We start from the raw sequence: 27,289 nt of genomic DNA, 5'->3' as shown, positions 1-27,289 counted from the left end.
CTACAAAAGATTTTAGTCGCCAAATGTGAGAATTACCTTTGGCTACAAAACTTTTAGTAGTCAAAGGTTGGATTTTCTTTTGGCTACAAAACATTTAGTAGCCAAATGGTTGTTTTTCTTTCGGCTACAAAAAATTTAGTAGCCAAATGTTTGATTTTCTTTTGGCTACAAAACTTCTAATAGCCAAAGGTTTTTTTTTCCCCCTTTTTTTTTCTTCTACAAAACGTTTAGTCGGCAAAAACATGATATTATGTTTTATTGTCAATATTATAATGTGTCCATAACCTGTCTGTATTCCATGCAACCTGTAATACATATATAAATAAAATGATACATAAACTATCAGTCATTCCACAATCTGCATACGTATACAAAAAATAAATTACTTTAACTGCCCAACTAAATACAAAGTAACTATTGTCCAAATTAAAATAATAATTCCATACAAAACATAGAATCATACAAAAAGTAAAGTCCTCCATATACAAAAATTACATTTACTATACCATGTGATATGACCATTTGGCAGGGTACAAATTCCCATCGTAATCTGTACGACGACAAAAGGTGATGTATGTACCAAGCCAAAAGTACATCTATGTACCACGACAAAATATCATATATCTGTACAATGACAAAAGGTGATCTATCTACCATGCCAGTAATTATCTGTTGGCTGCCAAAAGTTTTCTGTATCAGTAATAGTTAACTGCACGAAAGCCGGAGACGACAAAAGTATTATATTACTTCCATACAAAAGTACAATTTCTTCTCCATACACCAAAATATCTCTGGAAGTCCACGCATCAAAGTCATCTACAAAAAAGAAAAAAAAAACATTAGAATTGGATCAAAAAATCCCCAACTTCATGAATGAATTTGGCAACAAGTGACAAATAAAAATAAGTGAGAAGCAACCTTCCATGATGAATCAATTATCAGTCATTCTACAGTCTTTCTAAAGTCTTTTGTTATAAGGGACATTGTTAAATGCAAAATGTATGCATTACTAAATCTTTCATTACTAACATAAAGCTAATGTAACATTCTTCTTTTTGTATGCAACATATATCAAAATTCTATGGCTAAACCAATACCAAAGCCCAATGTGAATAGAAAATATTCTTTTTACCAACTTCCTCATTATTTGGTTGCAAAAGGCACATGAATCATTAGATTGGATATAAAACCATCGCTGCTTATTAATGTATGTCAGTGCCATTTCAGAATGGACATTTCAACATGTGATAACTTTAATAACAAAAATAAATTTCAATCATAAAATTAAATATGTAGAAATGTATGTTGAGACACCTATAAATGGTTCATCAATGAAAGAATACTTGATATCTCATGACGCACATGGCCTCAGAAACACCATGAGCATGTTTCATGCTTGTATGACAGCTTAAATATAATATAACACACGTGTGAAAGTTCAAAAAATTAGCAAGTTTATAACAAGGCGTAAACTGAGTTCATATTGGTTTCTGAATATTTTTCCCATAATTTTCCATTACTATACATCTACAATACATTTCGCCAGTTGTCACAAGTCCTATTCGTAATAGGGAAGCTGCCCGTGAGAGTTAGACGGAGGTTCGGGGGCTATTTTGAAGTTTCGCCCCCGAAACGCCCTTTTTCGACTAAGTTTTAGGCGTATTCGGCTCTAAATCTCAACCTACGGGTCTGAATAACATTCTGTCAGTTCTTACAAGTCATATTTGGCATGGGGAAACTGTTCGTGTCGGCCACACGGTAGATCAAGGGCTGTTTTGAATTTTTGCTCCCGAAACGCCCTTTTTCGACTAAGTTTTGGGCGTATTTGGCTCTAAATCCCAACCTATAGGTCCGAATAACATTCCGTCATTTTTCACAAGTCCTATTTGGCATGGGGAAGGTGTTCGTGTTGGTCACACGGCGGTTCGGGGGTTGTTTTGAATTTTCGTCCCCGAAATGCCCTTTTTCGACTAAGTTTTGGGCGTATTTGGCTCTAAATCCCAACCTACGAGTCCGAATAACATTCCATCAGTTATCACAAGTCATATTTGGGATGGGGAAGCTATTCGTGTCGGCCATATGGCAGTTCAAGGGCTGTTTTGAATTTTCGCCCCTAAAACGACCTTTTTCGACTAAGTTTTGGACGTATTCGTCTCTAAATCCCAACCTACGGGTCTGAATAACATTCCATCAGTTGTCATAAGTCATATTTGGCATGGGGAAGCTGTTCGTGTTGGCTACACGGCGGTTCGGGGGTTATTTTCAATTTTCGCCCTCGAAACGCACTTTTTAAACTAAGTTTAGGGCATATTCGGCTTTAACTCCCAACCTACGGGTCCGAATTACGTTCCGTTAGTTCTCACAAGTCCTATTTGCCATGGCAAAGCTATCCGTATGAGCCATACGGTGGTTCAAGGGCTGTTTTGAATTTTCACCCCCAAAATGCCCTTTTTCGACTAAGTTTATGGCATATTCGGCTTTAACTCCCAACCTACACGTCTGAATTACGTTCTGTTAGTTCTCACAAGTCCTATTTGTCATGGAAAAGCTATCCGTGTGAGCCACACAGTGGTTCGGGGGCTGTTTTGAATTTTCGCCCTAGAAACGCCATTTTTCGACCAAGTTTAGGGCGTATTCGGCTCTAACTCCCAACCTACGAGTCTGAATTACATTCCGTCAGTTCTCACAACTCCTATTTGTCATGGAGAAGCAATCCGTGTGAGCCACACGGTTGTTCAGGGTCTGTTTTGAATTTTCGCCCCCTTAACGCCCCTTTTCGGTTAAGTTTAAGCCGTTTTCGGCTCTAACTCCCAACCTACACGTGCTAATGACATTCCGTCGGTTGTCACAAGTCCTATTTGATGTGAGGAAGCCGGTTTTGACGTTCGTACGGTGGTTCAGGGCTGTAACAAGCCCGCGGGGAGGGGACCTCGCTACAGTTCGGACTCTCGATTTTGTGTCGCGGTTCTTAATCTTGAACCAAAGAGTCCAAATCTGGCAAATCGTTTTGAGAAACAGATTTTTGAAAAAGTAGTGCCAAACATGGACTGCTTTGCCAGATACAGAGTCGCCACCTAAATATTTTTTAAAATGGGAAATTTAGGAAACCCTGACTCGGTGCCGAAGGCCACATGTCCGTCATCACCGGAGTTGTCTCGGCTCGGGAGCTTGGGTACGATCGGGGAAGGTCAGCTATGAGCACCCCCTTTCGCCCAGTCCGAAGACCGGCCTCTACTAACCGTGATATTCGTTTTTGAAAACTTTATGTGTTCTTAAACCAATTATTAGCCTAGAATTACTATGTTATGCACGCAGCAAACAAGTATAGACTAGATTGCCTAATTTGGAAAGAAACATTGCATATCCGTTCGTTTTGAAGATGCTTTGGAATTTGCTACTCGCAAGTAGGCTAAAACACGGATTTCAATGAGTTCTTCCAACTCAAACAATCCAACCTTCACCCACAGGCATTCAAGCAGTTTATAACACATAAGCATCTAGCCACATGTTAAGCATGCTGTTATGGCAACATTCACACTCATGCGATATGCTAAAGCGGAAATACTTACATCGTACTCCATGCCAAAACAAAGAACTCGTTAGCAAACATGCATGATCCAAGTCCATGTTGAGTGTCTAATGCATCGCATACAAAATGTTGCTAGAATAGGCTCGGCTATCCTAAACATGTCATGTGAAAATGCACAATTATCACATATTCACTTTTTGATTTGAAGTACGAATGCAGTTAGCGTGATGTACCGAGCCTAATGCATGTAATACAAAATGCATGAATGCGCGCATGCATAACATAAGGTATGCTGAATTTAAACATGCCCTAATCTACCATCATAAGCAGGTAAATAAAAGGGAAGAAAGACGTGAGGTTGGAAGACATACACACACTCACGCACACTTATTACAGATTTGCCCTCGCTCGGAGGGACCGAATAAATATTACAAATTAATTAACTACGCAAGCTAATTAATATTACAAATTGCCTAATTTAATTAACAAATTAAATAGACTAAGAAAAACAGTAAAACGCCTCGAGAAGCGCGCCGTCATGCACAAGCTGCCTCTGTTTTCCTTTCTTCACTCCTCTGGAGGCTGTCAAAATCTCAGGGTTACATCCCTGGGCACTGGGGAGTACCACCGGCTGAGTGAGATCATCACCGGCACTGGTATGTGGCCATCGACACAAAATTGAAGCTGTCGGCAGAGAAAAGATTGCCGGTCGGCACCTTACATTGCCGGTCGGCAAAGAAAGCCTGCAGAACCTGCGACTCACAGCAACAGAGGGCAAAACAAGGCATGGCAGCACAATTCAAGGCATGTATGCACCAACCATGTCCCTTATCATGATAATGACTCAAAGGGGCATGTGTCTCGATTCTCGGACCACCAATCAAGCATTTCCATGCATGATGGCCCAAAGACCAAGTATGCAACTTTGATTTCAAATGCATGCAAACCAAATCAAACAAAACTCCCAATCCCTATCATCCAAGTCAAGGGACAAGGAATGCATGCAAGATGCAATGCAACCTAGGCATACAAGCTAGGAATGCAACATGGCATGGCAATGAACTTATGCAATTATGCAAGCATACATGTGGCAATGCAAATGGATGGCAAGATGGGCTTATACATGAATTAGGCAGCTCTAATAAGGCCTAAAACAGTGGCCATAATGACCAAAACAAGAAGCCAAAACACATGCACACGTACACACGATTAAGGCCCAACACTTAGGCGCAAATTAGACAACCCTCAAGCACACTTGAAAGGGGGAATCATGAACAATTAACATGCAACATGAGCTCTGAAATCATGCTAAAACAAACCTCAAGAATCACTTAAATGGCATTCAAATGACTCAAAACAAAAGCATGAATAAGCACCAAAACATGGAGCATTGCTACACAAGCTTATGAGGCATTAAAGAGACATGCAAGGCAATCCAACAAGCATGGAAATGGGACTGAAATGGCATATAGGATGATCCCAAATCACCAAAACAATGCAAAGATGGCATGCTACACATGCACACTCTCAAGGCTAACAAGCCTAAATACAAAGGAGCTATATCAAGCATGCCGAAATCAACCCAAACACTTAGGGACAGACCTAAAACATGTCAAGATAAGCACAAAATCTTCACAAATGCAAGCCTAAAACATGCTCCAACAAAGGCTAACAACCTAAAACATGTTAAGGCATAAATAAGGCATTACATGGCAACTATGCTAAGCATGCATGGAGTTCCAAAACCAACTTAAAATCATGTTATATTATAGGTATATAAGCATGAAAAACAAACCAAACATGCTCAACACACACTCAAGCATAGGCTCTCTCAAGAGGCCAAAATATGCCCTTTTCAAGGACAACAAGGAGAGGGGGTGGCCCTCTCCTTCTTGGGACTTCAAGGCATCATCTTCACTACTGAAATCCCTCAAGATTTCAGTGGTGAAGAGATCCCAACACCAAAATCCCGGAGCTAGCACAAAATGGTCCAAAATGAGGCCTTTCAAGGCCTAAGGGTGGTCAACAACCCTCAAACAACAAAACACTCTTAATAAACAATAAAGAGGGCCTAAAAACAGAACTTTTTTATGTTATATAATAAGCACAAAAACAGCTCTAAGATGGGTATAAAATCAATGCAAAAAAGGGAAAAAATGGGACTAGATTCTCACCCTTGAAGCCTTCTTCACAAATGATGCTCCAATGGCCTCCTTTGGCTCCAAACCAGTGAAGAAACTCAAGAACAAGCCCTTAGAACCCTAGTTTCAAGAGGAAGGTGAAACACTAGGTGTTTGTGTGCAATAGTAAGACACAAAGCACCTAGTGAACAAATGGGAGGGAAAGAGAGATAGGAAATGTATCTCACCCAAACCCTAGAACAAGAGCTCAACAATGGCTGTCTTTTGCTCCCAAAATATCTCTCCCTCTAACCTAAGTCCTCTCTTCTTCTCCCTAGAGAGAGTCTCTCTCTATATCTCTTGTAAAGCTTACAAGACAAGCTTTACAAGAGGGAGATCCCTCCATACACGTGTATGGAGGAGAGCAAAAGCAAGACAGCTGTTTAAAAAATATCTGCAAAAGCAGATGAACAGCAATCGGCCGGCCAAAAATTCCATCTTGGCCAAAAAGAGTGCCGACCGGCACAAAATAATGCTGACCGGCAACAAATAGTGCCGGCCGGCAAACTACATTGCCGGTGGCATCAAACACCAGCCGGTGGCCTCTAGCCACTGCCGGTGGTGGGTGGGGACGGTCTACAAGCCTCACCCTACCTCTCAAGGGCAAGATGCAAGTGTTTGGTGCAAAACCAGACACTAAACGGTTGAGTTCGGGGATCCTGAGGCAAGGCGCGCGAGCCGAGACCTCCGGGAACTCCAAACGAACACAAACATAGATAATCACCGAGTGTTCAAACGGTGACGTCCAAGTCTTGAGGACGGTCAAAAATGGGGTGTCTACAGTTGCCCCTCTTTGACAGAACTCGAAAGTCATAACAATGACGGGAGTGAATGTCAAAGCCCAGAGACGACCCATTTTTGACAAGGCCGAAGACTTAGACAAACATGCAAGACAATCAAGATATGCGCCCGAAGGCAGGGGCAAAATGCAAGACAATGCAGAGAGCCGGACATAACTTATGATCATGCAAAGAAAAGCTGTAATGAAGCAAACATGCGACAATTTTAAGCTAGCATACCAAACTACACTACAATGCAGAAAGGATGTAAGAGAATTATGGAATTCTCAATACGTCTCACTCGGGAGATACAATACATGTGCGGCTCGTCTGGTTGCACCAGCTTCAAATGAACCGTACATACAATATCGTGCCTGCAAAGAAAACAAACTTAACAGGTACAATATGGTTAGCAACATGCATGACAATGCAAAATGGATGCAAAACGATATGCAATATATACAAAACAATGTATAAACAATGCAAATGAAGATGTAATGTAATTGAAACAATGCAAGCGACATGCGAAGCATTTGAATCGTGATCCAATCACGAGTGGTTCAAAACCACACCTATGTCAAATAGATTGATGGAGATAACAAGTCTGCCTACCATAGAACGGTCAACTGAACTATGAGTATTGTAGACAGACGCAAGAACAAGTATTGGGTGGAATTAACATAAGTGGGGAAACGACCCGCTGGAGAAAGGACTACGATCCTAATGCCGGATGCAAAAATTACACTACAATGTAATACATGAATATGGCACGCAGGCCAAACCAAATCTTGCCTAGGAAAGGCATGTACACATACAAGCCATGTGTAACACAGAAAAGGTGCCGCAACCCTCAACCAACATATCAGCGTGGAATCGGCGCGATACACATGCAGAACTGTGTTTTAACATGAAAAGTAAGGACACATACCAAACCAAGCTCAACATGGAAAGGCGCAAGCCATAGATGGAAGGTGATGCAATGAATGCATGCAATCTACAATGCAATATCTACAAATATGCAATGGAGTGGGTATGGATACAATGGATATGGCATACAAGCCAAACCAAATTTTGCCTAGGAAAGGCATGTACACATACGGGCCATGTGTAACACAGAAAAGGTGCCGCAACCCTCAACCAACATATCAGCGTGGAATCGGCGCGATACACATGCAGAACTGTGTTTTAACATGAAAAGTAAGGGCACATACCGGACCAAGCTCAACCTGGAAAGGCGCAAGCCATGGATGGAAGGTGATGCAATGAATGCATGCAATTTACAATGCGATATCTACAAATATGCAATGGAATGGATATTTACAACATGCATGACAATGCAGTGCAATGAGACCTACTGGGGAAAATGCTATGGATGCATGCAAGATACGATGGAAATGCATGACAATGCACTATGATGCAATGACTATGATTGCAACTTTCCCTATCTTACCAACAGGGCGATATACTAGGTTGGTTCAGTATCCAGAATTGAGGCGTAGACATGCCGCCTCAACCTATGGGGCTTCCATACAGATTTCAAGCTGAGGGTAAACCCCTGGGTATTTAAACCAGACTTTAGTCTCGGAACTCCCGAACCTTTGCGTTCTAGGCATCAGCCGTTCGAACTCTAGTTTCCACCGTCCCAGTTGGTCTTCTAGGAACTCATCGCAAACATAGGCAGGTGGCTTTACCAGACCACCGAAAGTCGTTCGGGCACGACAAACACCAAAGGAGTTGCACCTTTAGAGGATTTAAGGTCTCCTAGACCGTGCGTGTTTAAGGTCTCGCCAGACCGCTAAATACCTGTCCGGTTCGTCTGGTCGCTCCAGCCTCAAATGAACCGCACATACAATACCGTTCCTGAAAAGAAAACAAACTTAACAGGTACAATATTGTTAGCAATATGCATGACAATGCAAGAATGAGGCACGCATGCCGTATGGAATGTAAGTTGATGCAAATGGACTTATATGCCAAAAAAAAATAAACGTGCACATCGATGCACCGGAGGTTTCGTACCTCCCAAGGATTTAAGGTCTCCTAGACCGTACGTGTTTAAGGTCTCGCCAGACCATGCGTGTTTAAGGTCTCGCCAGACCGTGCACAGAATGTAAGTGTGACACACATGCCACACGGAATGCAAAATGAAACAAATGAGATACGTGTGTCTCATAAGATGCAAAATGATACAAGTGGACTTACACGCTACGCGAAGCCGGTTTTGAAAGTTGGACTTATACGCTACGCGAAGCCGATTTTGAAAGTTGGACTTATACGCTACGCGAAGCCGGTTTTGAAAGTTGGACTTATACGCTACGCGAAGCCGGTTTTGAACTCAAAACAATGCAATGTACTAACAAGTACAAGCGAGGTGCGCAAGATAGCGCGAATGGATGCATGCAAGATGCAAGTGAGGTGCACGAAACAGTGCGACGCGCAAAACAGTGCGATTGAAATACAACGCACAAAACAGTGCGACAATTTGAAATGCACAAAACAGTGCGACAGTTTGAAATGCACAAAAAAGACTTAAATGCGCAACAACGCACGTGTTCCGGAATGCATGACAATGCATGGAATGGAAATGTGATGATGATGCATGAGAAATGTGCCCGACAATGCAAAGGGGTGCGTGTTGCAATGCATGTAACACGTGCATAACAATGCAAATGTGTGGCGCATGACAGTGTGATGTAATGCACCGAAGTAGTGTGATGAACTCGTGCAACACACATGGGGCAACTTTTGAATTTAAAAGGATACAAAAAGGATACACCTTGCACGAATTCGAGTGCCACGCACTGGAGACACGGCCCGCGGTCAGAACGGAGGCCGGTTGAGCGTCGGAGATGCACTTTCTTGCACTTTCTCGAGCTATGAAGACCCAAAACAACTCAAATGGCCTAAACAAGGCTGTGGGAACCCCACCGGCCGAAAGGGGAGGCCACCGGCTGGCCATCGGCATAAAAACAATTCTATCGGCACAAAAAAGTGCCGGCCGGCACAAAACATTGCCGACCGGCAAACAGTTGCTGATGCGGGGCAGTTTTGACTTTTCACCTTGGGTGTTTTAAAATAGGGCTTCAAGCCCTATTTCCTCACTTCTCCACCGCCGAAATCCCTTGCCCTCTCTCTCTAGAGTGTTTCTCTCTCATTTTTCGCCCGTTTCTTCGCATTCTACGCTCGTTTCGTCTTCGGATTCGCGATTCTCTTCGCGTTTCGAACATTTTCCACCGATCGCATTTTCGTTTCGGTGCCTCGTTTGGCGTTCTAGCCTTTTCGGGGTTTGTTCCCCTCACTTTCCTCTTCATTTCTGTGCCTTTTCACATTCCGGCCTTCCCGGCCATTTTCGACCCTCTCGGGAGTTGACTTTTTGGTTGACTCTTCGTATTCCGACCCGGTTTCCCTTTTCCAGGCCATTTTCACATCATTCTCTACATGGCGGACGACATTCCACGTGGGGTGACTCCCCCGGACCACGAGATGGATCCCGAGGTCGAGCTCTTACCACTGAGCGAGCGCCCGTTCGACCCGGCGACCTACCGGCCGGCGATCCATATTCTGCCCCCCGACGGCCTGCGTCAGTTCCGGAGCTTCGAGAGGCATGTGGCGCCTGAGCTACTGCTGCGTGAGCCTACCTCCCACCTTTCATTCGGCACTTCTGAGGTAATTCTCTGTCTTCTGTTTTACTTTCCGCAATGTAGGATACAAAAACTGTCATAGTTAGTTGTACTCTTTAACTGCTTGAATTTGATATACCGTAGACCGTAGTTGACTGTAAACATACATACAACTGATATCTATTTGAGACTGACACATGCACACACACTGCACTAGCCCTGAATCACTCAAACACACTGCACTCACTGTATTCTACTGCACATACACTGGCACCCAGTATTTGTCTGAATCTGTCAAACCTGCATGCATGCTATATCTGTTCTGAAACACCCAAGCACGTTGACACAGCACACGTATTTCACTGTAAGCACACCGGCACCCGGTATTTGCCTGAAACTGACAAACTTGCATACATGCTATATCTGTCCTTTCAAAACTGCATTTTGAATGTTGTCTTGCCACCGTTATTTTCTGTTTACAGGAGGGTTCCCATACCATTCGCGGGTATGAGAATACTGGTGCGCGGGAGTGGTATGATGAGCTCCCTGACGCAGTCCGACGCATCGTAGACCGAGCGGGCTTCGGGACCTTCTGCCGAGGGCTCTCCAGATTGTCCACATGCAGACCTCTCCTTGCCGCTCTGGCGGAGAGATGGTGGGACACCACCAATTCTTTTCATTTCTCTGCTGCAGGGGATATGACGATGACCCCTCATGATTTCTCGATGCTTACTGGCATCGGGGTAGGGGGGGATCCGATCCCTTTTGACACAGACATGGATGAGTGGACCGCCGCTCAGGTCCATCTACTGGGGGAGGCGCTACCCCTAGCTCGCCCAGGTTTCGTCCGATACTCCTGGTTCGAGGTCCAGTTTCGAGTCCAGCCCGTGTTGGAGGAGGAGGCGCAGATGACCCCGGAGGACGAGGAGAGGTATGCTCACGGCTTCCTCATGTTCTTGTTCGGGACTACCATCTTCGCCGACTGGGCGAACACCGTGCCTCTCTGTCTTCTCAGTGCACTGGTGGACGTCCGGGACATCCTGCACTACGACTGGGGCGGTGCTGCTCCGGCCACCCTTTATGGATATATGAGCTCGGCTTCCCGCGGCAGCGGCCAGCTACTCGGAGGCTACTGGCGGGCTTGGGAGGTACACTTCTTCTCCACTTTTTTCATTTCTGTCTCGTACTTTCTGTACTCTGTACACTGCACACACTGTAGTCTGCTCTATACTTGTTGTATACTGTACACACGGCACACACATACATTCTGCTTTACACTGACTGTACACTGCTCACACTGTACACTGCAAACAATACACTGCACAACACATGGCTCTGCTATTTCTGCTTTACTCTGACGGTCATACTGACATCTGTTTTGCAGTTGTGGGTTTACGCCTACTTTCCTAGGCTTGCCCCCGTGCCAGTTGCGGAGACTCCTCTGGCCGTCCCGTTTTCGAGTCGCTTCGACGGGAGATGCACCCGGCGACCACGGGAGACGTTCGGCTTCTTCCGCCGATATTTCGACACCATCACCCCGTGGAGGTATGCTTTACTTACAGTTCATTTAACCTTCGCTTTCCAACTATATATTTCAATAACAGTAGATAACAAACTGTCTGCCATTTTCAGATCACTTGGCGGCCGTGGGCTCCTATGCCGGCGGCGATGCGGGGTCGGTTCCCTGGTGCGGAGGAGACCTCGCGTTTCCGGATTCTGCTTGAGGGCCCGGTCTGTCGGGCTTGGTACCTGGGGGAGCGTTTTCTACGCCAGACCCTGGGGTTACCTGAGCAGATAGTCCCGGTTCCCCCTCCTGCAGACATGAGGGAGACCGAGGGGCTGACCATTGAGCAGCTGGATGATTACTCCATCGGCTGGGAGGAGGCCGGCTTCCGAGGCACTGGAGACTATCAGGAGTACGTGCGGACGTACCTGATGCGCCCCCTGAGCGGCCGTCGAGCAGAGGGGGCCAGGCCTGTGGCATCGGCGGCTGGGGCCGGAGCGGGAGCAGGGGCTGGATCTTCGAGGAGGGCCCGGGTCCGTGGTAGGGGTGGAGTGCAGGGAGGACGAGGAGCTGGCTGGCCTGCCCTGCCTACTGTACTGACTTTCCAGGGGCAGGGTGGGTCGACCTATCAGATCCCCTTCGCCCCTCCACTGGCTGGTCACGAGTTCATCGATGTCCCCGACTTACCTCCGGTATGTTTTACTGCATTTCTGTACAGTCATTCATTTCAGTTTATTTGATATTCCACAGAATATTGATGTATCTGATACTTTTGCAGGCTTCTTCTGGGTACACCCGTCAGTCGTTGGCGATGAATGCCTCGATGATGGGGATGCTCCAGCGGACATTTGATCTCCTAGCCCTCTACAGCATACCGGTATGTCCTTCTGACACTGGCCTCAAACCATTCATACACTGCTTTGCATAATCTAATGCACGGCACAACCCCTGATACATTGATCTCACAGCATCTGATACGCTGCATACACTGTATTCTGCACCGTACTCTGTACTGATAAACTGCTCACGGCATTCTTACACTGTACTCATACACTGCATTCTGCACCTTTAAACTGTTCACAGTATACTGATGCGTTTCCCTTTTGTGTACCTTTTCAGTCTCATTTCCAGATTCCCATGGCAGGAGGTGCACCAGCTGGGCCTTCTGTCCCTGCCCGGGGGAGAGATGAGGAGGGCCGGATATTTCCCCGTACTAGGGGAGGGCGTACTCATGTCGGGAGTAGCTCGCGAGCTCCAGTCCCGGACGATGATGATGACGAGGAGTCAGAGGCGGAGGCAGAGGCGGAGTCCGAGTCATCAGAGGAGGAGACCGGAGGCGGTTCTAGCTCGGGCTCTGACGACGATGCTGATGATGCTCCTGGACCCTTGTCCAGGAAGAGGACTAGGACGGACTGACGGCCCTTGGAGTGCTCGATACAGATGCGACTTTTTGTTATCTTTCTCTTTCTTGTACTTTTCTTTTTGTTGGTAGATAGATTACCTTGTACTGCCGCAGGTAGATTTTTGTTTCCAAAACTTGTACATTTGAAAAGATAATGAAATGAAACGGACTTTTTATCTGAAAAAAGTGTTTACATTTACACATTCCATGCATTGCATCGCATCTCATCATGTTACACCTCAATGTAAATGAAATTGATTGGTTATCTGAAAATTGAACACTTGCACTGTAATAATCAGATAACTTAAACAGCCAATGGCGAAAATAACCCAAGCAGCCCACTGCCTGATTCTGGACACACAGCCCTTGCTCTGTTGGGGGATTAATCTGCATACAGCCCATAACACAACATTCGATTCATTCTGTACACGGCAAAATTCTGAACAAACGGCCCAATCTAACAGGACGGACCTCAAAGATGGAACCGGTTGGAGTTGAAAACACGTTCAAATGTAGAGAATGGCACAGCATTCTTGAGCATAAATGATTTTTGAAATCGAATGAGGGTTTTTCAGACCGGGATGTCGAGCCTACAACTGAACACAGCGGGACGGACTCAAATATAGGTGCACGACCTAAACACAACGAGACACGCTCGGGAAAGACTAAAAACAAAAGACGAGAGCGTCAAACCAAAGAGACACGACACACAGACACGTTAGCGAAGATGGGGACCTCGGATCGCGAGGAGCCAGTTCAATCTGGGTATTGTTTCCCGCCCCCTTCTGATTTGTGATTCTCACATCACTCGGCTCTCGAGCTCGGATTTTCTCTCAAAACCCTTTTTCCTCACTTTTCTCTCAACTTACACCTCTCTATTCTTCATTCTCTCATTTTTCATCCCTCCCCGGAGTGATTGATGGATAAAAAAGAAAGGTGTGGATTCATGCTCAACATCGTTAGCTCACAGCTATTTCTTCTGGCGGGTAGAGCGCCCTTCTAGCAAATACGTCGATGACGGGGAAAGACAGAACGCCTGACTCAACTGTGCCCCTAGTTCATCATTTTAACCATTCTTTTGTTTTTTGCTTTCTACTAAAACAATTTTGATCAAAATGAGAGTCGGATTAACGTACTTGCTCAATTTTTTATTTGAAAACCATGCAAGTCAGGCAGCAAGCACTGAAAGTTTTCCTTTTTGGGTCCAAGATAATGGTCCGGTTTTGGAAAATGAAATAGTTTTCGAGAAAATAGTCAGCCTCAGTAAAAATTTTCAAAAACTATTTTTCAAACAGCTGATGCTCGACGAGCATGGAGCGTACTCTTCGAGATGCGCAACCTCAGATCAAAGGCAATGGAAAATTGCCCCTGGTTTGAAGGGGGTGGATGGCAACGGAAAGTTGCTCCTGGTTTGAATGGCGGCTCACCGCGGCTTGTGGCAACGGAAAGTTGCCCCTTGTTTGGGATGGTGCCGCAGCAATCTGTAAACAGTCTTCATTGGCGATGGTCGAACTCTCAGACAAAGAGATGACGAAGACGGTCACAACACATATATGAACACAATCACCTTGAAGGGTGTCGGCCACTGGACTTTGGGATGAAATCGAAACCATTGCATGGACTGAGACGCTATGAAAGCGTTGGGGGCTGGACTTCATGATGAAGTTGCCTACGTATCCCAAACATGGGAATCAAGCCTCACGTAGTTCCGGTTAAGGTACACTCGGGTATTTCAACCTTCACTTTTCACTTTTTTTTTTTTTTTTAGGCTCTCACTTTTGCCAAGGCGCCCAATGTGGGTTTTCGACCTTGTGAGCTTTTTTTCATCTTCTATTTCTTTTTTCTTGCATTTTTCTTTTTCTTTTCTTTTCTTCTTTTTTGTATTTTTGCTTTTTTTGTATTTTTCTCTTGCTCTAACTTTTGCCTGGGTCGCCCTTCTGGGTTTTCGACCCAGCGAGCCTCTCAAATGGTAAAAAGTGTAGCAAGTCCATGTCAAATGGTTTTTTTTTTGAAATTGAAGCCTATCTGTGTCTAGGAGAACGGCTGTTGTACTGATTTGCGGAGAATCCATCCCGGTTACTCCACAAGCTTCTTCCGGTGAAATCTACTCCTTCTGATTCGGCTTTGGTGCCTCTTACTCGAGGGCTGCTTCGAAACTGGCCATACAGACCCTTCACGGCGTTTGTCCGTTGAACTTCCTGAACGTTCTGAACGGGCTCAAAGTCGGAAAACAAATAGGTTGAATCTTGAGGCTGAGAGCGATCCTAGGCTGCGCGACCTCAAGAGGGATTCCACACAAGTCTTCACAGGGCCGCGTAAAACATTTGTTTTTGAAAGTTTTTAAGAAAGCGACAAATCGCTCGCGCCGAAGATAGTGTGGAACCAATCTGGATCAGGCCAGGATCCTTCTCAGTACTCACGCCGACAAGCATGATTTCATTCATTAAAAGGCTTAGCACGCCTCTCTTTCTCTCAAAATGATCAAAATTTTGCAAAACCCGAGGAATTCCTTCCTCTTCGTTTTCGTCACCGCAGTGTTCAAAAAGTTTGTTTTTGGAAAACTTAGGTTAATGCAATGAGTTTGGCGCGCAGGAGAGCAGGCGAGATGTACTGTCAGCCCAATCAAATTCTCTGGCACTTATGCTGAAAGCAAGCATGAAGTTTGAGATAGCAACAGCTGTTTCATTCGGCTTTGTTGGTGCAACTGGCCCCTCGGCAGAAACAGACTCAAAACAAAAAAAAGATAATTACAAAACAAAACGGTGTTCGGGACAAAAACCCCAGAATCACCTGGTATTATATACAACGGGGACTGACTCGATACAACCAGACAGACCCTTAAGCAAAAAAAGATTGACTCAAGACAAAGAGACAAACTCAAAACAAAAGACTGACTCGACATCCAAGCCAGGATTTACAAAACTCGGTTTCACCGATGCTCATAAATGCGTGCCAAACGCTTCAAAAATACACCAAATGTTGCCCGCAGGCGGTCCACTTCACATACTCGCAGTATCTGAGCCCTCGAAATCCAACAACTGAGTGGTGACGGGCTTGCCTGAGGTGGGTGGTAGGATAACCTTGTTATCAATCAAATCCTGCACTTCATGACGAAGGCGGGAACATCCATCGGTACTGTGACCGGACTGTTGATGGTACGCGCAGTACAAGGTAGCATCATGAGTGGTGGGGAGATTCTTCGGGAGTGGCCGGGGCTCCAAAGGCTTAAGATGCCCATTCTTCGCCAATATTAGCAATGCCCTAGACAAAGGCATGTGGAGGTCGTGAAAGACCCTGCGCCCTCGGGGCAGGTACTTTGCAGTTTGAGGATTCTTGCCAGATGCACTAGCGAAAGGATCGGCTGGCGTTGCCTTGGCCTTTTGAACCTTTCCCGGTGCAGGGTTGGGAGTGACAGGAATTGTCTGGGCATGACGGGGCCCATCCCGGTTTTCTGCCTGGCTTGAACTGCCTTTGATTGGAGCAGGGAAAGCATCTTCCACAGCTTTGATCACGATTGCGGATGTTTGTTGCTTGTTCATCCCTCTGACTTTCAGAGCCTCGACTGCCCACAGCAGTTGTTCAATAGGGTCGGCGTCTACCTTTGCCTTGTTTTTTCCTCTGGCCTCAGCCTGATCAAGGGTCGGGGTTGATGCTGGCATGTCGCGGCTGTAGCTGGAAGCCACCTCTGGCTGGCTAAGCTCTATTACGATCCGCCCCAGTAGCGGGGGCTCTTGTGGCACGAAATTCCCGGCACATGGCGCCGCTGGCGGTGAAGCCGACATTCCATAGGCGAGGTCTGCCACAAACCTTTGGAGGTCACCTATCATTCCCATCATTTCGAAGGTGGTGGGCTCGCGAGCCTGGTATAACTGAGGAGCCCAAACCGGGTGCACAACGGGCGACCTGGGCGGGTATGACATACTGATGCTGGCCTCACTCTGCGGAGCGGTCCCCTGCTCCAATGCAGCCGTCATAACCACAACTTCTTCTGAATTTTGTGCCGCCATAAATCCTGCCTTAGCAAGGGGAAACACTGGCTATTCTGTATCAACTCTGCAACTCTCTGAACTGAAAGAAAAAACAGACAGCATTTCAGCCCAAACTGATCGAATACGGGCGTAGCCAAACAACTGTACCCTACTGCTGATCACTGTTCCCAGATTTCTGTTCCCAAAATACTGAATCTGATACCCGCGGATAACTGACTCCTGAAAACTGATTCTCAACAATACTGATTCTGGTGCCCTCGGGCCCGATACTCAAACTCGCAATCTGGTATATGCGTTCCTGTAGAGATATACTCTAAAAGCACATAGCAAGTAAGTGAGAGCCAAAACACCCCTATGTTGGGGTAGGGTTTCCCTGTCCTATTTTGTCAGGAACTAGGGTTTCACTATGCACACAGCAGTTCTCAAACAACCTAATATCGGGTAAGCAACCTGTCCTAACTTGGGATGGTCACTATGGATTCCGAATATGCACTAGGTCGAATGGTCAAAAAGGGTGCCTCGGTAAACCGGGGTTTGTGTTCCCATACTGTCAGAGCCCATAGCCGGTCAGCCTTATGGACATGCCTTGACAAGACAAGCCTCCGGCAAACCGTTCAGGAATGGCAGATGGCAAACACTGTGTTCCTAGGCGCACCAATGCACATGCAATGCAAAGAAACACATAAGCGAAATCAAAACAGGATATCACGAGTTCGAGTCAAGCTCCCTAAAAGTCCCCAGCAGAGTCGCCAGAAACTGTAACAAGCCCGCGGGGAGGGGACCTCGCTACAGTTCGGACTCTCGATTTTGTGTCGCAGTTCTTAATCTTGAACCAAAGAGTCCAAATCTGGCAAATCATTTTGAGAAACAGATTTTTGAAAAAGTAGTGCCAAACATGGACTGCTTTGCCAGATACAGAGTCACCACCTAAATATTTTTTAAAATGGGAAATTTAGGAAACCCTGACTCGGTGCCGAAGGCCACATGTCCGTCATCACCGGAGTTGTCTCGGCTCGGGAGCTTGGGTACGATCGGGGAAGCTCAGCTATGAGCACCCCTTTTCGCCCGGTCTGAAGACCGGCCTCTACTAACCGTGATATCCGTTTTTGAAAACTTTATGTGTTCTTAAACCAATTATTAGCCTAAAATTATTATGTTATGCGCACAGCAAACAAGTATAGACTAGATTGCCTAATTTGGAAAGAAACATTGCATATCCGTTCGTTTTGAAGATGCTTTGGAATTTGCTACTCGCAAGTAGGCTAAAACACGGATTTCAATGAGTTCTTCCAACTCAAACAATCCAACCTTCACCCACAGGCATTCAAGCAGTTTATAACACATAAGCATCTAGCCACATGTTAAGCATGTTGTTATGGCAACATTCACACTCATGCGATATGCTAAAGCGGAAATACTTACATCGTACTCCGTGCCAAAACAAAGAACTCGTTAGCAAACATGCATGATCCAAGTCCATGTTGAGTGTCTAATGCATCGCATACAAAATGTTGCTAGAATAGGCTCGGCTATCCTAAACATGTCATGTGAAAATGCACAATTATCACATATTCACTTTTTGATTTGAAGTACGAATGCAGTTAGCGTGATGTACCGGGCCTAATGCATGTAATACAAAACGCATGAATACGCGCATGCATAGCATAAGGTATGCTGAATTTAAACATGCCCTAATCTACCATCATAAGCAGGTAAATAAAAGGGAAGAAAGACGTGAGGTTGGAAGACATACACACACTCACGCACACTTATTACAGATTTGCCCTCGCTCGGAGGGACCGAATAAATATTACAAATTAATTAACTACGCAAGCTAATTAATATTACAAATTGCCTAATTTAATTAACAAATTAAATAGACTAAGAAAAACAGTAAAACGCCTCGAGAAGCGCGCCGTCATGCACAAGCTGCCACTGTTTTCCTTCCTTCACTCCTCTGGAGGCTGCTAAAATCTCAGGGTTACATCCCTGGGCACTGGGGAGTACCACCGGCTGAGTGAGATCATCACCGGCACTGGTATGTGGCCATCGGCACAAAATTGAAGCTGTCGGCAGAGAAAAGATTGCCGGCCGGCACCTTACACTGCCGGTTGGCAAAGAAAGCCTGCAGAACCTGCGACTCACAGTAACAGAGGGCAAAACAAGGCATGGCAGCACAATTCAAGGCATGTATGCACCAACCATGTCCCTTATCATGATAATGACTCAAAGGGGCATGTGCCTCAATTCTCGGACCACCAATCAAGCATTTCCATGCATGATGGCCCAAAGACCAAGTATGCAACTTTGATTTCAAATGCATGCAAACCAAATCAAACAAAACTCCCAATCCCTATCATCCAAGTCAAGGGACAAGGAATGCATGCAAGATGCAATGCAACCTAGGCATACAAGCTAGGAATGCAACATGGCATTGCAATGAACTTATGCAATTATGCAAGCATACATGTGGCAATGCAAATGGATGGCAAGATGGGCTTATACATGAATTAGGCAGCTCTAATAAGGCCTAAAACAGTGGCCATAATGACCAAAACAAGAAGCCAAAACACATGCACACGTACACACGATTAAGGCCCAACACTTAGGCGCAAATTAGACAACCCTCAAGCACACTTGAAAGGGGGAATCATGAACAATTAACATGCAACATGAGCTCTGAAATCATGCTAAAACAAACCTCAAGAATCACTTAAATGGCATTCAAATGACTCAAAACAAAAGCATGAATAAGCACCAAAACATGGAGCATTGCTACACAAGCTTATGAGGCATTAAAGAGACATGCAAGCAATCCAACAAGCATGGAAATGGGACTGAAATGGCATATAGGATGATCCCAAATCACCAAAACAATGCAAAGATGGCATGCTACACATGCACACTCTCAAGGCTAACAGGCCTAAATACAAAGGAGCTATATCAAGCATGCCGAAATCAACCCAAACACTTAGGGACAGACCTAAAACATGTCAAGATAAGCACAAAATCTTCACAAATGCAAGCCTAAAACATGCTCCAACAAAGGCTAACAACCTAAAACATGTTAAGGCATAAATAAGGCATTACATGGCAACTATGCTAAGCATTCATGGAGTTCCAAAACCAACTTAAAATCATGTTATATTATAGGTATATAAGCATGAAAAACAAGCCAAACATGCTCAACACACACTCAAGCATAGGCTCTCTCAAGAGGCCAAAATATGCCCTTTTCAAGGACAACAAGGAGATGGGGTGGCCCTCTCCTTCTTGGGACTTCAAGGCATCATCTTCACCACTGAAATCCCTCAAGATTTCAGTGGTGAAGAGACCCCAACACCAAAATCCCGGAGCTAGCACAAAATGGTCCAAAATGAGGCCTTTCAAGGCCTAAGGGTGGTCAACAACCCTCAAACAACAAAACACTCTTAATAAAAAATAAAGAGGGCCTAAAAACACAACTTTTTTATGTTATACAATAAGCACAAAAACAGCTCTAAGATGGGTATAAAATCAATGCAAAAAAAGGGGGAAAATGGGACTAGATTCTCACCCTTGAAGCCTTCTTCACAAATGATGCTCCAATGGCCTCCTTTGGCTCCAAACCAGTCAAGAAACTCAAGAACAAGCCCTTAGAACCCTAGTTTCAAGAGGAAGGTGAAACACTAGGTGTTTGTGTGCAATAGTAAGACACAAAGCACCTAGTGAACAAATGGGAGGGAAAGAGAGATAGGAAATGTATCTCACCCAAACCCTAGAACAAGAGCTCAACAATGGCTGTCTTTTGCTCCCAAAATATCTCTCCCTCTAACCTAAGTCCTCTCTTCTTCTCCCTAGAGAGAGCCTCTCTCTATATCTATTGTAAAGCTTACAAGACAAGCTTTACAAGAGGGAGATCCCTCCATACACGTGTATGGAGGAGAGCAAAAGCAAGACAGCTGTTTAAAAAATATCTGCAAAAGCAGATGAACAACAATCGGCCGGCCAAAAATGCCATCTTGGCCAAAAAGAGTGCCGACCGGCACAAAATAGTGCTGACCGGCAACAAATAGTGCCGGCCGGCAAACTATATTGCCGGTGGCATCAAACACCAGCCGGTGGCCTCTAGCCACTGCCGGTGGTGGGTGGGGATGGTCTACAAGCCTCACCATGCCTCTCAAGGGCAAGATGCAAGTGTTTGGTGCAAAACCAGACACTAAACGGTTGAGTTCGGGGATCCTGAGGCAAGGCGCGCGAGCCGAGACCTCCGGGAACTCCAAACGAACACAAACATGGATAATCACCGAGTGTTCAAACGGTGACGTCCAAGTCTTGAGGACGGTAAAAAATGGGGTGTCTACAAGGGCTATTTTGTATTTTCGTCCCGTTAACGCCATTTTTCGGTTAAGTTTAAGTTGTTTCCAATTCTACCTCCCAACCTACACGTGCTAATGACATTTCGTCTATTGTCACACAAGTCCTATTTGACGTGAGAAAGCTAGTTGTGATGTCCATACGGTGGTCCGGGGGCTGTTTTGCATTTTTGCCCCCTTGACGCCCTTTGTCGGTTAACTTTAAGTCATTTTCGGCTCTAAGTCCCAACCTACACGTGCTAATGACATTCTGTCGGTTGTCACAGGTCCTATTTGACATGAGGAAGCTGGTTGGGATGTTGGTACGGTGGTTCGGGGCTATTTTTCATTTTCGCCCCCTTAACGCCCGTTTTCAGTTAAGTTTAAGTTGTTTCCAATTCTAACTCCCAACCTACACGTGCTAATGACATTTTTTCTGTTATCACAGGTCCTATTTGACATGAGAAAACTAGTTGTGACGTCCGTATGGTGATTCGAGGGCTGTTTTGCATTTTTGCCGCCCTAACGCCCTTTTTCAGTTAAGCTTAAGTCATTTTCGACTCTAACTCCCAACCTACACGTGCTAATGACATTCCGTCTATTGTCACAGGTCCCATTTGACATGAGAAAATTGGTTGTGATGTTCGTACGATGGTTTGGGGACTGTTTTGCATTTTCGCCCCCTTAACGCCCCTTTTCGGGTATGTTTAAACCGTTTTCGGCTCTAACTCCCAACCTACACGTGCTAATGACATTCCGTCGGTTGTCACAGGTCCTATTTGACGTGAGGAAGCTGGTTGTGACGTTTGTACGGTGGTTCAAGGCTATTTTGCATTTTCACCCCCTTAACGCCTTTTTTTGGTTAAGTTTAAGCCGTTTTCAGCTCTAACTCCCAACCTACACGTGCTAACGACATTTCATCTATTGTCACAGGTCCTATTTGACGTGAGGAAACTGGTTGTGATGTTCGTATGGTGGTTCAGTGGCTGATTTGCATTTTTCCCTCCTCTGAAACCTTAATTTATTGTAGTGTTGGTTATGAGGTGAATCAAGAATTGGCATTTACACGGCAAAAATATGAGAGCAATACCTACATTCACTAAAATTTTTGTTAAAACAAATGTGTCCATCTATCATTTGATGTTTCAAGAATGTCTAAGAAAAATGATATACAAATCTACTTTTTCTATCTACTTTTTATGTCCAGTGATGTGTAAATAAGATGATTGATTGATGATTTGAGAATAAATAAGAGAAAAAAATTAATTTAGATATTTTAATAAAGTGTCATATCATGATGTGTAAATAAGATGATTGATTAATTGATTGATGATTTAAGAGTTGCCTCTAGCAGTTGTAATACGTGTCCTATTTACATACCATCAGTTGTCAGAAGTCATTTTTGGCATGAAGAAGCTGCATGTTACATCCCAACAATGGTTGGGGCCCTATTTTTCATTTTCGCCACCCAAACCCCCCTTTTTCAACTAAGTTAAACGTATTTTCGATTTCAACTCCCATTATATGTGTCTTATTTACGTACCATCAGTTCTCACAAGTCATTTTTTGCACAAAGAAGCTGCCCATTACTATATTTAAGGGCTGTTTGGTTATCAGGAAAAGAAAGGGCTAGAAAGCACAATGAAGTGGCAATCTTTACAATTAATGGAAGTTACAAAACAATGATCAATTATAATGCAGAACTCAAAGATTTAACAATTAATGTAGAAACATGGGACAAAACTTCATTGACAGATTGATCAACAGTGGGTGAATTGCAAAAACTTCATTGACATAAACTACTACTTTAATGAAAATTGCCTAGGACTTCACAGATTGAACAATTAATGTGATCAACAACTAATGAACGAAAATAAAATTCCAGGTATCACATAATAATACAACATAATATAAGGTACGTAATTTACACAATAGACCTAATTTTGATTTTTTTTTTTGTTAGGCAAAATTTAGTTTTCCCCCTTGACAATTATAATTTGCTCCAAGTTCAACTTGGATTGATATCGCTCGGCCAATAGCAAAAGATGAAACCAGCCTGATTCATGACTAACATATAATAGATATAAACGTAACATTGTTAAGGAAATTTCCAAGGAAAAATATAGTTACATTAGAAGCATTGGAGATTAACTCCCTAAAGAAGGTGTCTTTTTTGCTGTAAAGTAAGATGATAATGATGTCCATAAGCCAAGACACCTCAGCCTAAAATTTAAACTTCTCTGCGGTGTGATCTCTTTGGCATCAACTCAGTTTCCATGAACTACATAATTACAAAACATGTTAGAAGATCCAAATCATGCAAATAAGAAGAGTATATAAAAGAAAATCAAACCATTCCTGTAAGTTGGGTAATTGTCCTGTTAAGAGATGAACCTATAAAATGCAAGTATGGAAAAGGATTTCAAATACAAGACATTACCAAACAATGCAATGAAGCATCCTTACCAAATATATTTTCCTTCGATTTTTTGTTTCATTCCATCTTTGCAACTAAACCAGAGAGACCCACGACTAGGGATAATGGAAAAGGGGCAGAAAATGAAAACAAAATAATATAGAAAGACTTTTATTCTTATAGTTAGCGGTGAAATATTTGAAATTCAAAAAACATTTATTACGAGTCTATAAACACATCAACAACAACAATTTTAATTTTATTCCCATCATAGAGATATTTTAAGGATCAACAAAAACACATCATTAGCACTTAACATGTAGGGACTATTTTCATACTTTGTATTCTAAGTCTTCCATTGTTTGATACTCTATTTTTTTTTTTTTTATTATTGTGAGAGATTAATTGTGGGAGATTAAATCATTGCAAGTTAAATTGTGGGAGATTAATGGGGTCTGAAACATTTTTCTGTTTATTTTATTTAAATTCTTTGCAATCGGTACCCATAATAACGAAACTCCACATAATTTTCCATCACCACCACCACTCCAAAATGAGCAAATTTCACAAAACCACTGACTTCCAAATCTATAACCCATTAAAAAATAATGTTTTTAGAATTTCCAAACAAAAATACAAAAATTTCAAAGAAACAAATTGATACCCAATTCATCAAATTGAACATATCAACCATACAAATCAAAATCAATAGAAATCATCAATTGGGACATTAAACAAAACATTCAAAGCTAACCTGTGAGTGAAAAGAATTCCAGCATAGTAGCATCCAATAGTTAAAAAGCTTAATTGAAAACCATTTCGAACCGTAAGTCAACGCAGGTCAAGAAAACTCAGAAACGGATCCCAAGAAATATCTTTCTCTCAATTAAACACCAAACCACTATATAGAGAGATCTAATTCAGTGAAAAAAATATAACACATAACATAAATTAAGTTTTAAGAGATCTCTGAATTGGGAACTTAAAGCAGAATAGAGAGAGGAACAACTACATATATATTTTGGTCTAAGAACAACTATATATATTATGTATTGTAGTAAGGTTTGATTCAAAGGAGGCAAATTCTAAATGAAGTTCTTATAGAAAATGAAATCATAGATGTCCTGCACTTAATAACAAACAAACTAATTTTCGTTTAGAAGAATAACTGTCTATTATGTAGAAGAAGAAAAGAAAAACGATAAAAGATTATAAAAACATGCTGCCTTTTAGTACCATGCTTGACCAATACAAAGTGAATCAGTATGACAGTAAAGATTATCAGTCCAAAAGCTAACAAAAATATTATGTTACCAAGATACCTTGATGCACCCCTAGAAAATCCACTACTTTTCCTGAAATTTATTACTGGAAGAAGAAAGCTTACAAAGTACCATGCTTGACCAATAAAAAGTGAATTAGTATGACAGTGAAGATTTTTAGTGCAAAAGCTAACAAAAATATTATGTCATTGAATTCTCATCACCTATTTTTTGTTTGCATCTATCTTGTTGAGGATTGATTCGTATTTAGACAAAATTATTTAACCAAAATAAAAAAATAAAATAACAATCATAGCTTGTGATGGATGTGGTGAAATAAAATGGTAAGAAAAATTGATTATAAGATACATGGCACTCACTCACTCTTCTTCAAGTACAGAGGGGGAGGATAAATACAACTAGCTATATATGATTCATAGTTACCTTCTAATTGAGGCCACAAATTCTTGCCTGGTCATGTGTTTCATCTCCTCAAGTTCCTTTTCGTAATTACTGATCTACAATTTCAAATGTATTAATTCATTTTAATATGTGACAGTAAAAAACATTAAAACTATTATTTGATTTTTCTTAAAATCTTCTGTGCACCACAAAAGCATGCAGGGAAGTTTGTAGTGGTAGATGTTCCCTGGTACTTCAGTGCAGCCATATCATAAGCCCTAGCTGCTTTCTCTTCTTTGTCATACCCACCTGCTCAAATTAAAATTAAAATAAAACCAGAGCAGATCAGATCGCAATAAAGTCAAAACCCTACGGTGGAGAGATTGAGGAAGAACTAGAGCAAATCAACGATGAATTGTTCGTCATCGCGTCGTTGTTCGCCGATTTGGGGATACAACAAGCGAGAGAGCGAGAGAGAGCGCGAGACTGATAGGGAGAGCGAGAGATAACCTGGTATTCGGCGGTGGCAGTGGCGGTGGCGATGTGCGACGTCTCATGCTTCCCAGTGGTGTGCGCTGGCGGTAAGGTGAGGTGTGGTGCTGACTGATGTGTGGGAGAAAGAGAAGTGTTTTGTATTCCTAAACAGAGGAGAATGCTTGGCGGGCAACAAATAGCATTTTATTTTCCCACCATAATTTTGGCACCTTTGGCGACTAATGTAAATTTTTGTCGGCAAAAATTAAAGTAATAAAGACTACATTATTTAGTAGCCAAACCAACTCTAACAGCGACTAAAATGTTAGTCGCTAAAAGTAGAAACTTTATATTTGCCGACCAAATTTTTTGTAGCCAAAGGTTTACTTAACAACGACGAAAATATTAGTCGCCAAAAGTACTATTTGGCGACTAATTTTAATTTTAGTCGGGAAAAACCAATATTACTAATTAATTTTTTTTTTGGGCCTAAAATTTGGACTAACAGCGACCAATCAAATTTTTAGTCGTTGAAACTTGAGTTTTTTCTGACTAAATTCAAATTTAGTCGCCAATAAGCAATATTTATTGACTAAAATATTTTAGTGGCAATATCATGAACCAATGCCGACAAATTAAATTTTAGTCGCCAAAGAATGTATTTTCGGTGACTAAAATTTGATTAGTCGCCAAAGGTGCGATTTGGTGTAGTGAATGTATCAACCAGTTCATAATTAGGGAATTGGTGATCTCCCACTGGTCATAACGAGGGTCTGTGATACTGGGTGCCTGTACCCTCTATCAACATATCCCATCTTCCCTCTGCTCTTCAAGAAAATAATCAGACTCTCTGAGCATGCTAGGTAATTCTGACCATTGAATAGAGAGGTGGTGATTTTAAGGCTAGGGTTGAGGTTATCAGTCATAGTAGATGTGATAACAGAACTCTTGCCCTAAGATGGCTGAGAGGTAATAGATTCACTAGTCAAATCCACCATGAAGATTCTACTAATCACTCCTCAAACACAATGCCAATCATAAATCCGAAAGATGATAGTGAAAAAACAAGCACAACAGTTACTATGAAAGCATAAAGAATTAAGAACCCAGTATAAACCTTTTTTTTAGACTATTTTACATCACCAGAAGACCCCTAAAGGAAAGAGACTAACCCAAGCTACCCTATAAAGGTTGCCGAACTCGACCGGACCAGCATGGAGGCTGGTCAGCCACCTAGGAGCAGTGGCTAGAGGGGCTTGACGAGGGAAATGAAAGGCTGGATAAAGGGTGTTAAGAGGAGAGCAAGGATTGAGAGGCCAAGGTGAAGGCTATTGAGGGGAGAGCAAGAGCTAGGAGGCTTGGGTGGAGACTGTCGGGGGTAGAAAAAGGCTGGAAGAG

General features: G+C 43.2%; 1 non-coding gene across 4 annotated transcripts; it reads right to left on the bottom strand.

Annotated features, from left to right (window-relative positions):
* Positions 1 to 418: 418 nt before the first annotated feature.
* Positions 419 to 26,054, bottom strand: LOC114288793 (uncharacterized). 4 transcript variants are annotated; one of them, XR_014346514.1, is made up of 5 exons: positions 25,928 to 26,054; positions 25,625 to 25,726; positions 25,460 to 25,533; positions 23,468 to 23,618; positions 419 to 816 (listed from the first exon to the last, which is right to left on the bottom strand). It is a non-coding gene; the product is annotated as an uncharacterized LOC114288793 (transcript). The 4 variants fall into 4 exon arrangements; XR_014346512.1 differs by having other exon boundaries at positions 25,460 to 25,726; XR_014346513.1 differs by lacking the exon at positions 25,928 to 26,054 and having other exon boundaries at positions 25,625 to 25,917.
* Between the last annotated feature and the right edge of the window lie 1,235 nt (positions 26,055 to 27,289).

This window comes from Camellia sinensis, chromosome 12 (genome assembly GCF_055761805.1).
Source record: "Camellia sinensis isolate YWXY chromosome 12, ASM5576180v1, whole genome shotgun sequence".
Classification (NCBI taxonomy): Eukaryota; Viridiplantae; Streptophyta; class Magnoliopsida; order Ericales; family Theaceae; genus Camellia; species Camellia sinensis.
The sequence above is the reverse complement of the archived record's forward strand: the minus strand, read 5'-3'. Positions and strand labels throughout refer to the sequence as shown.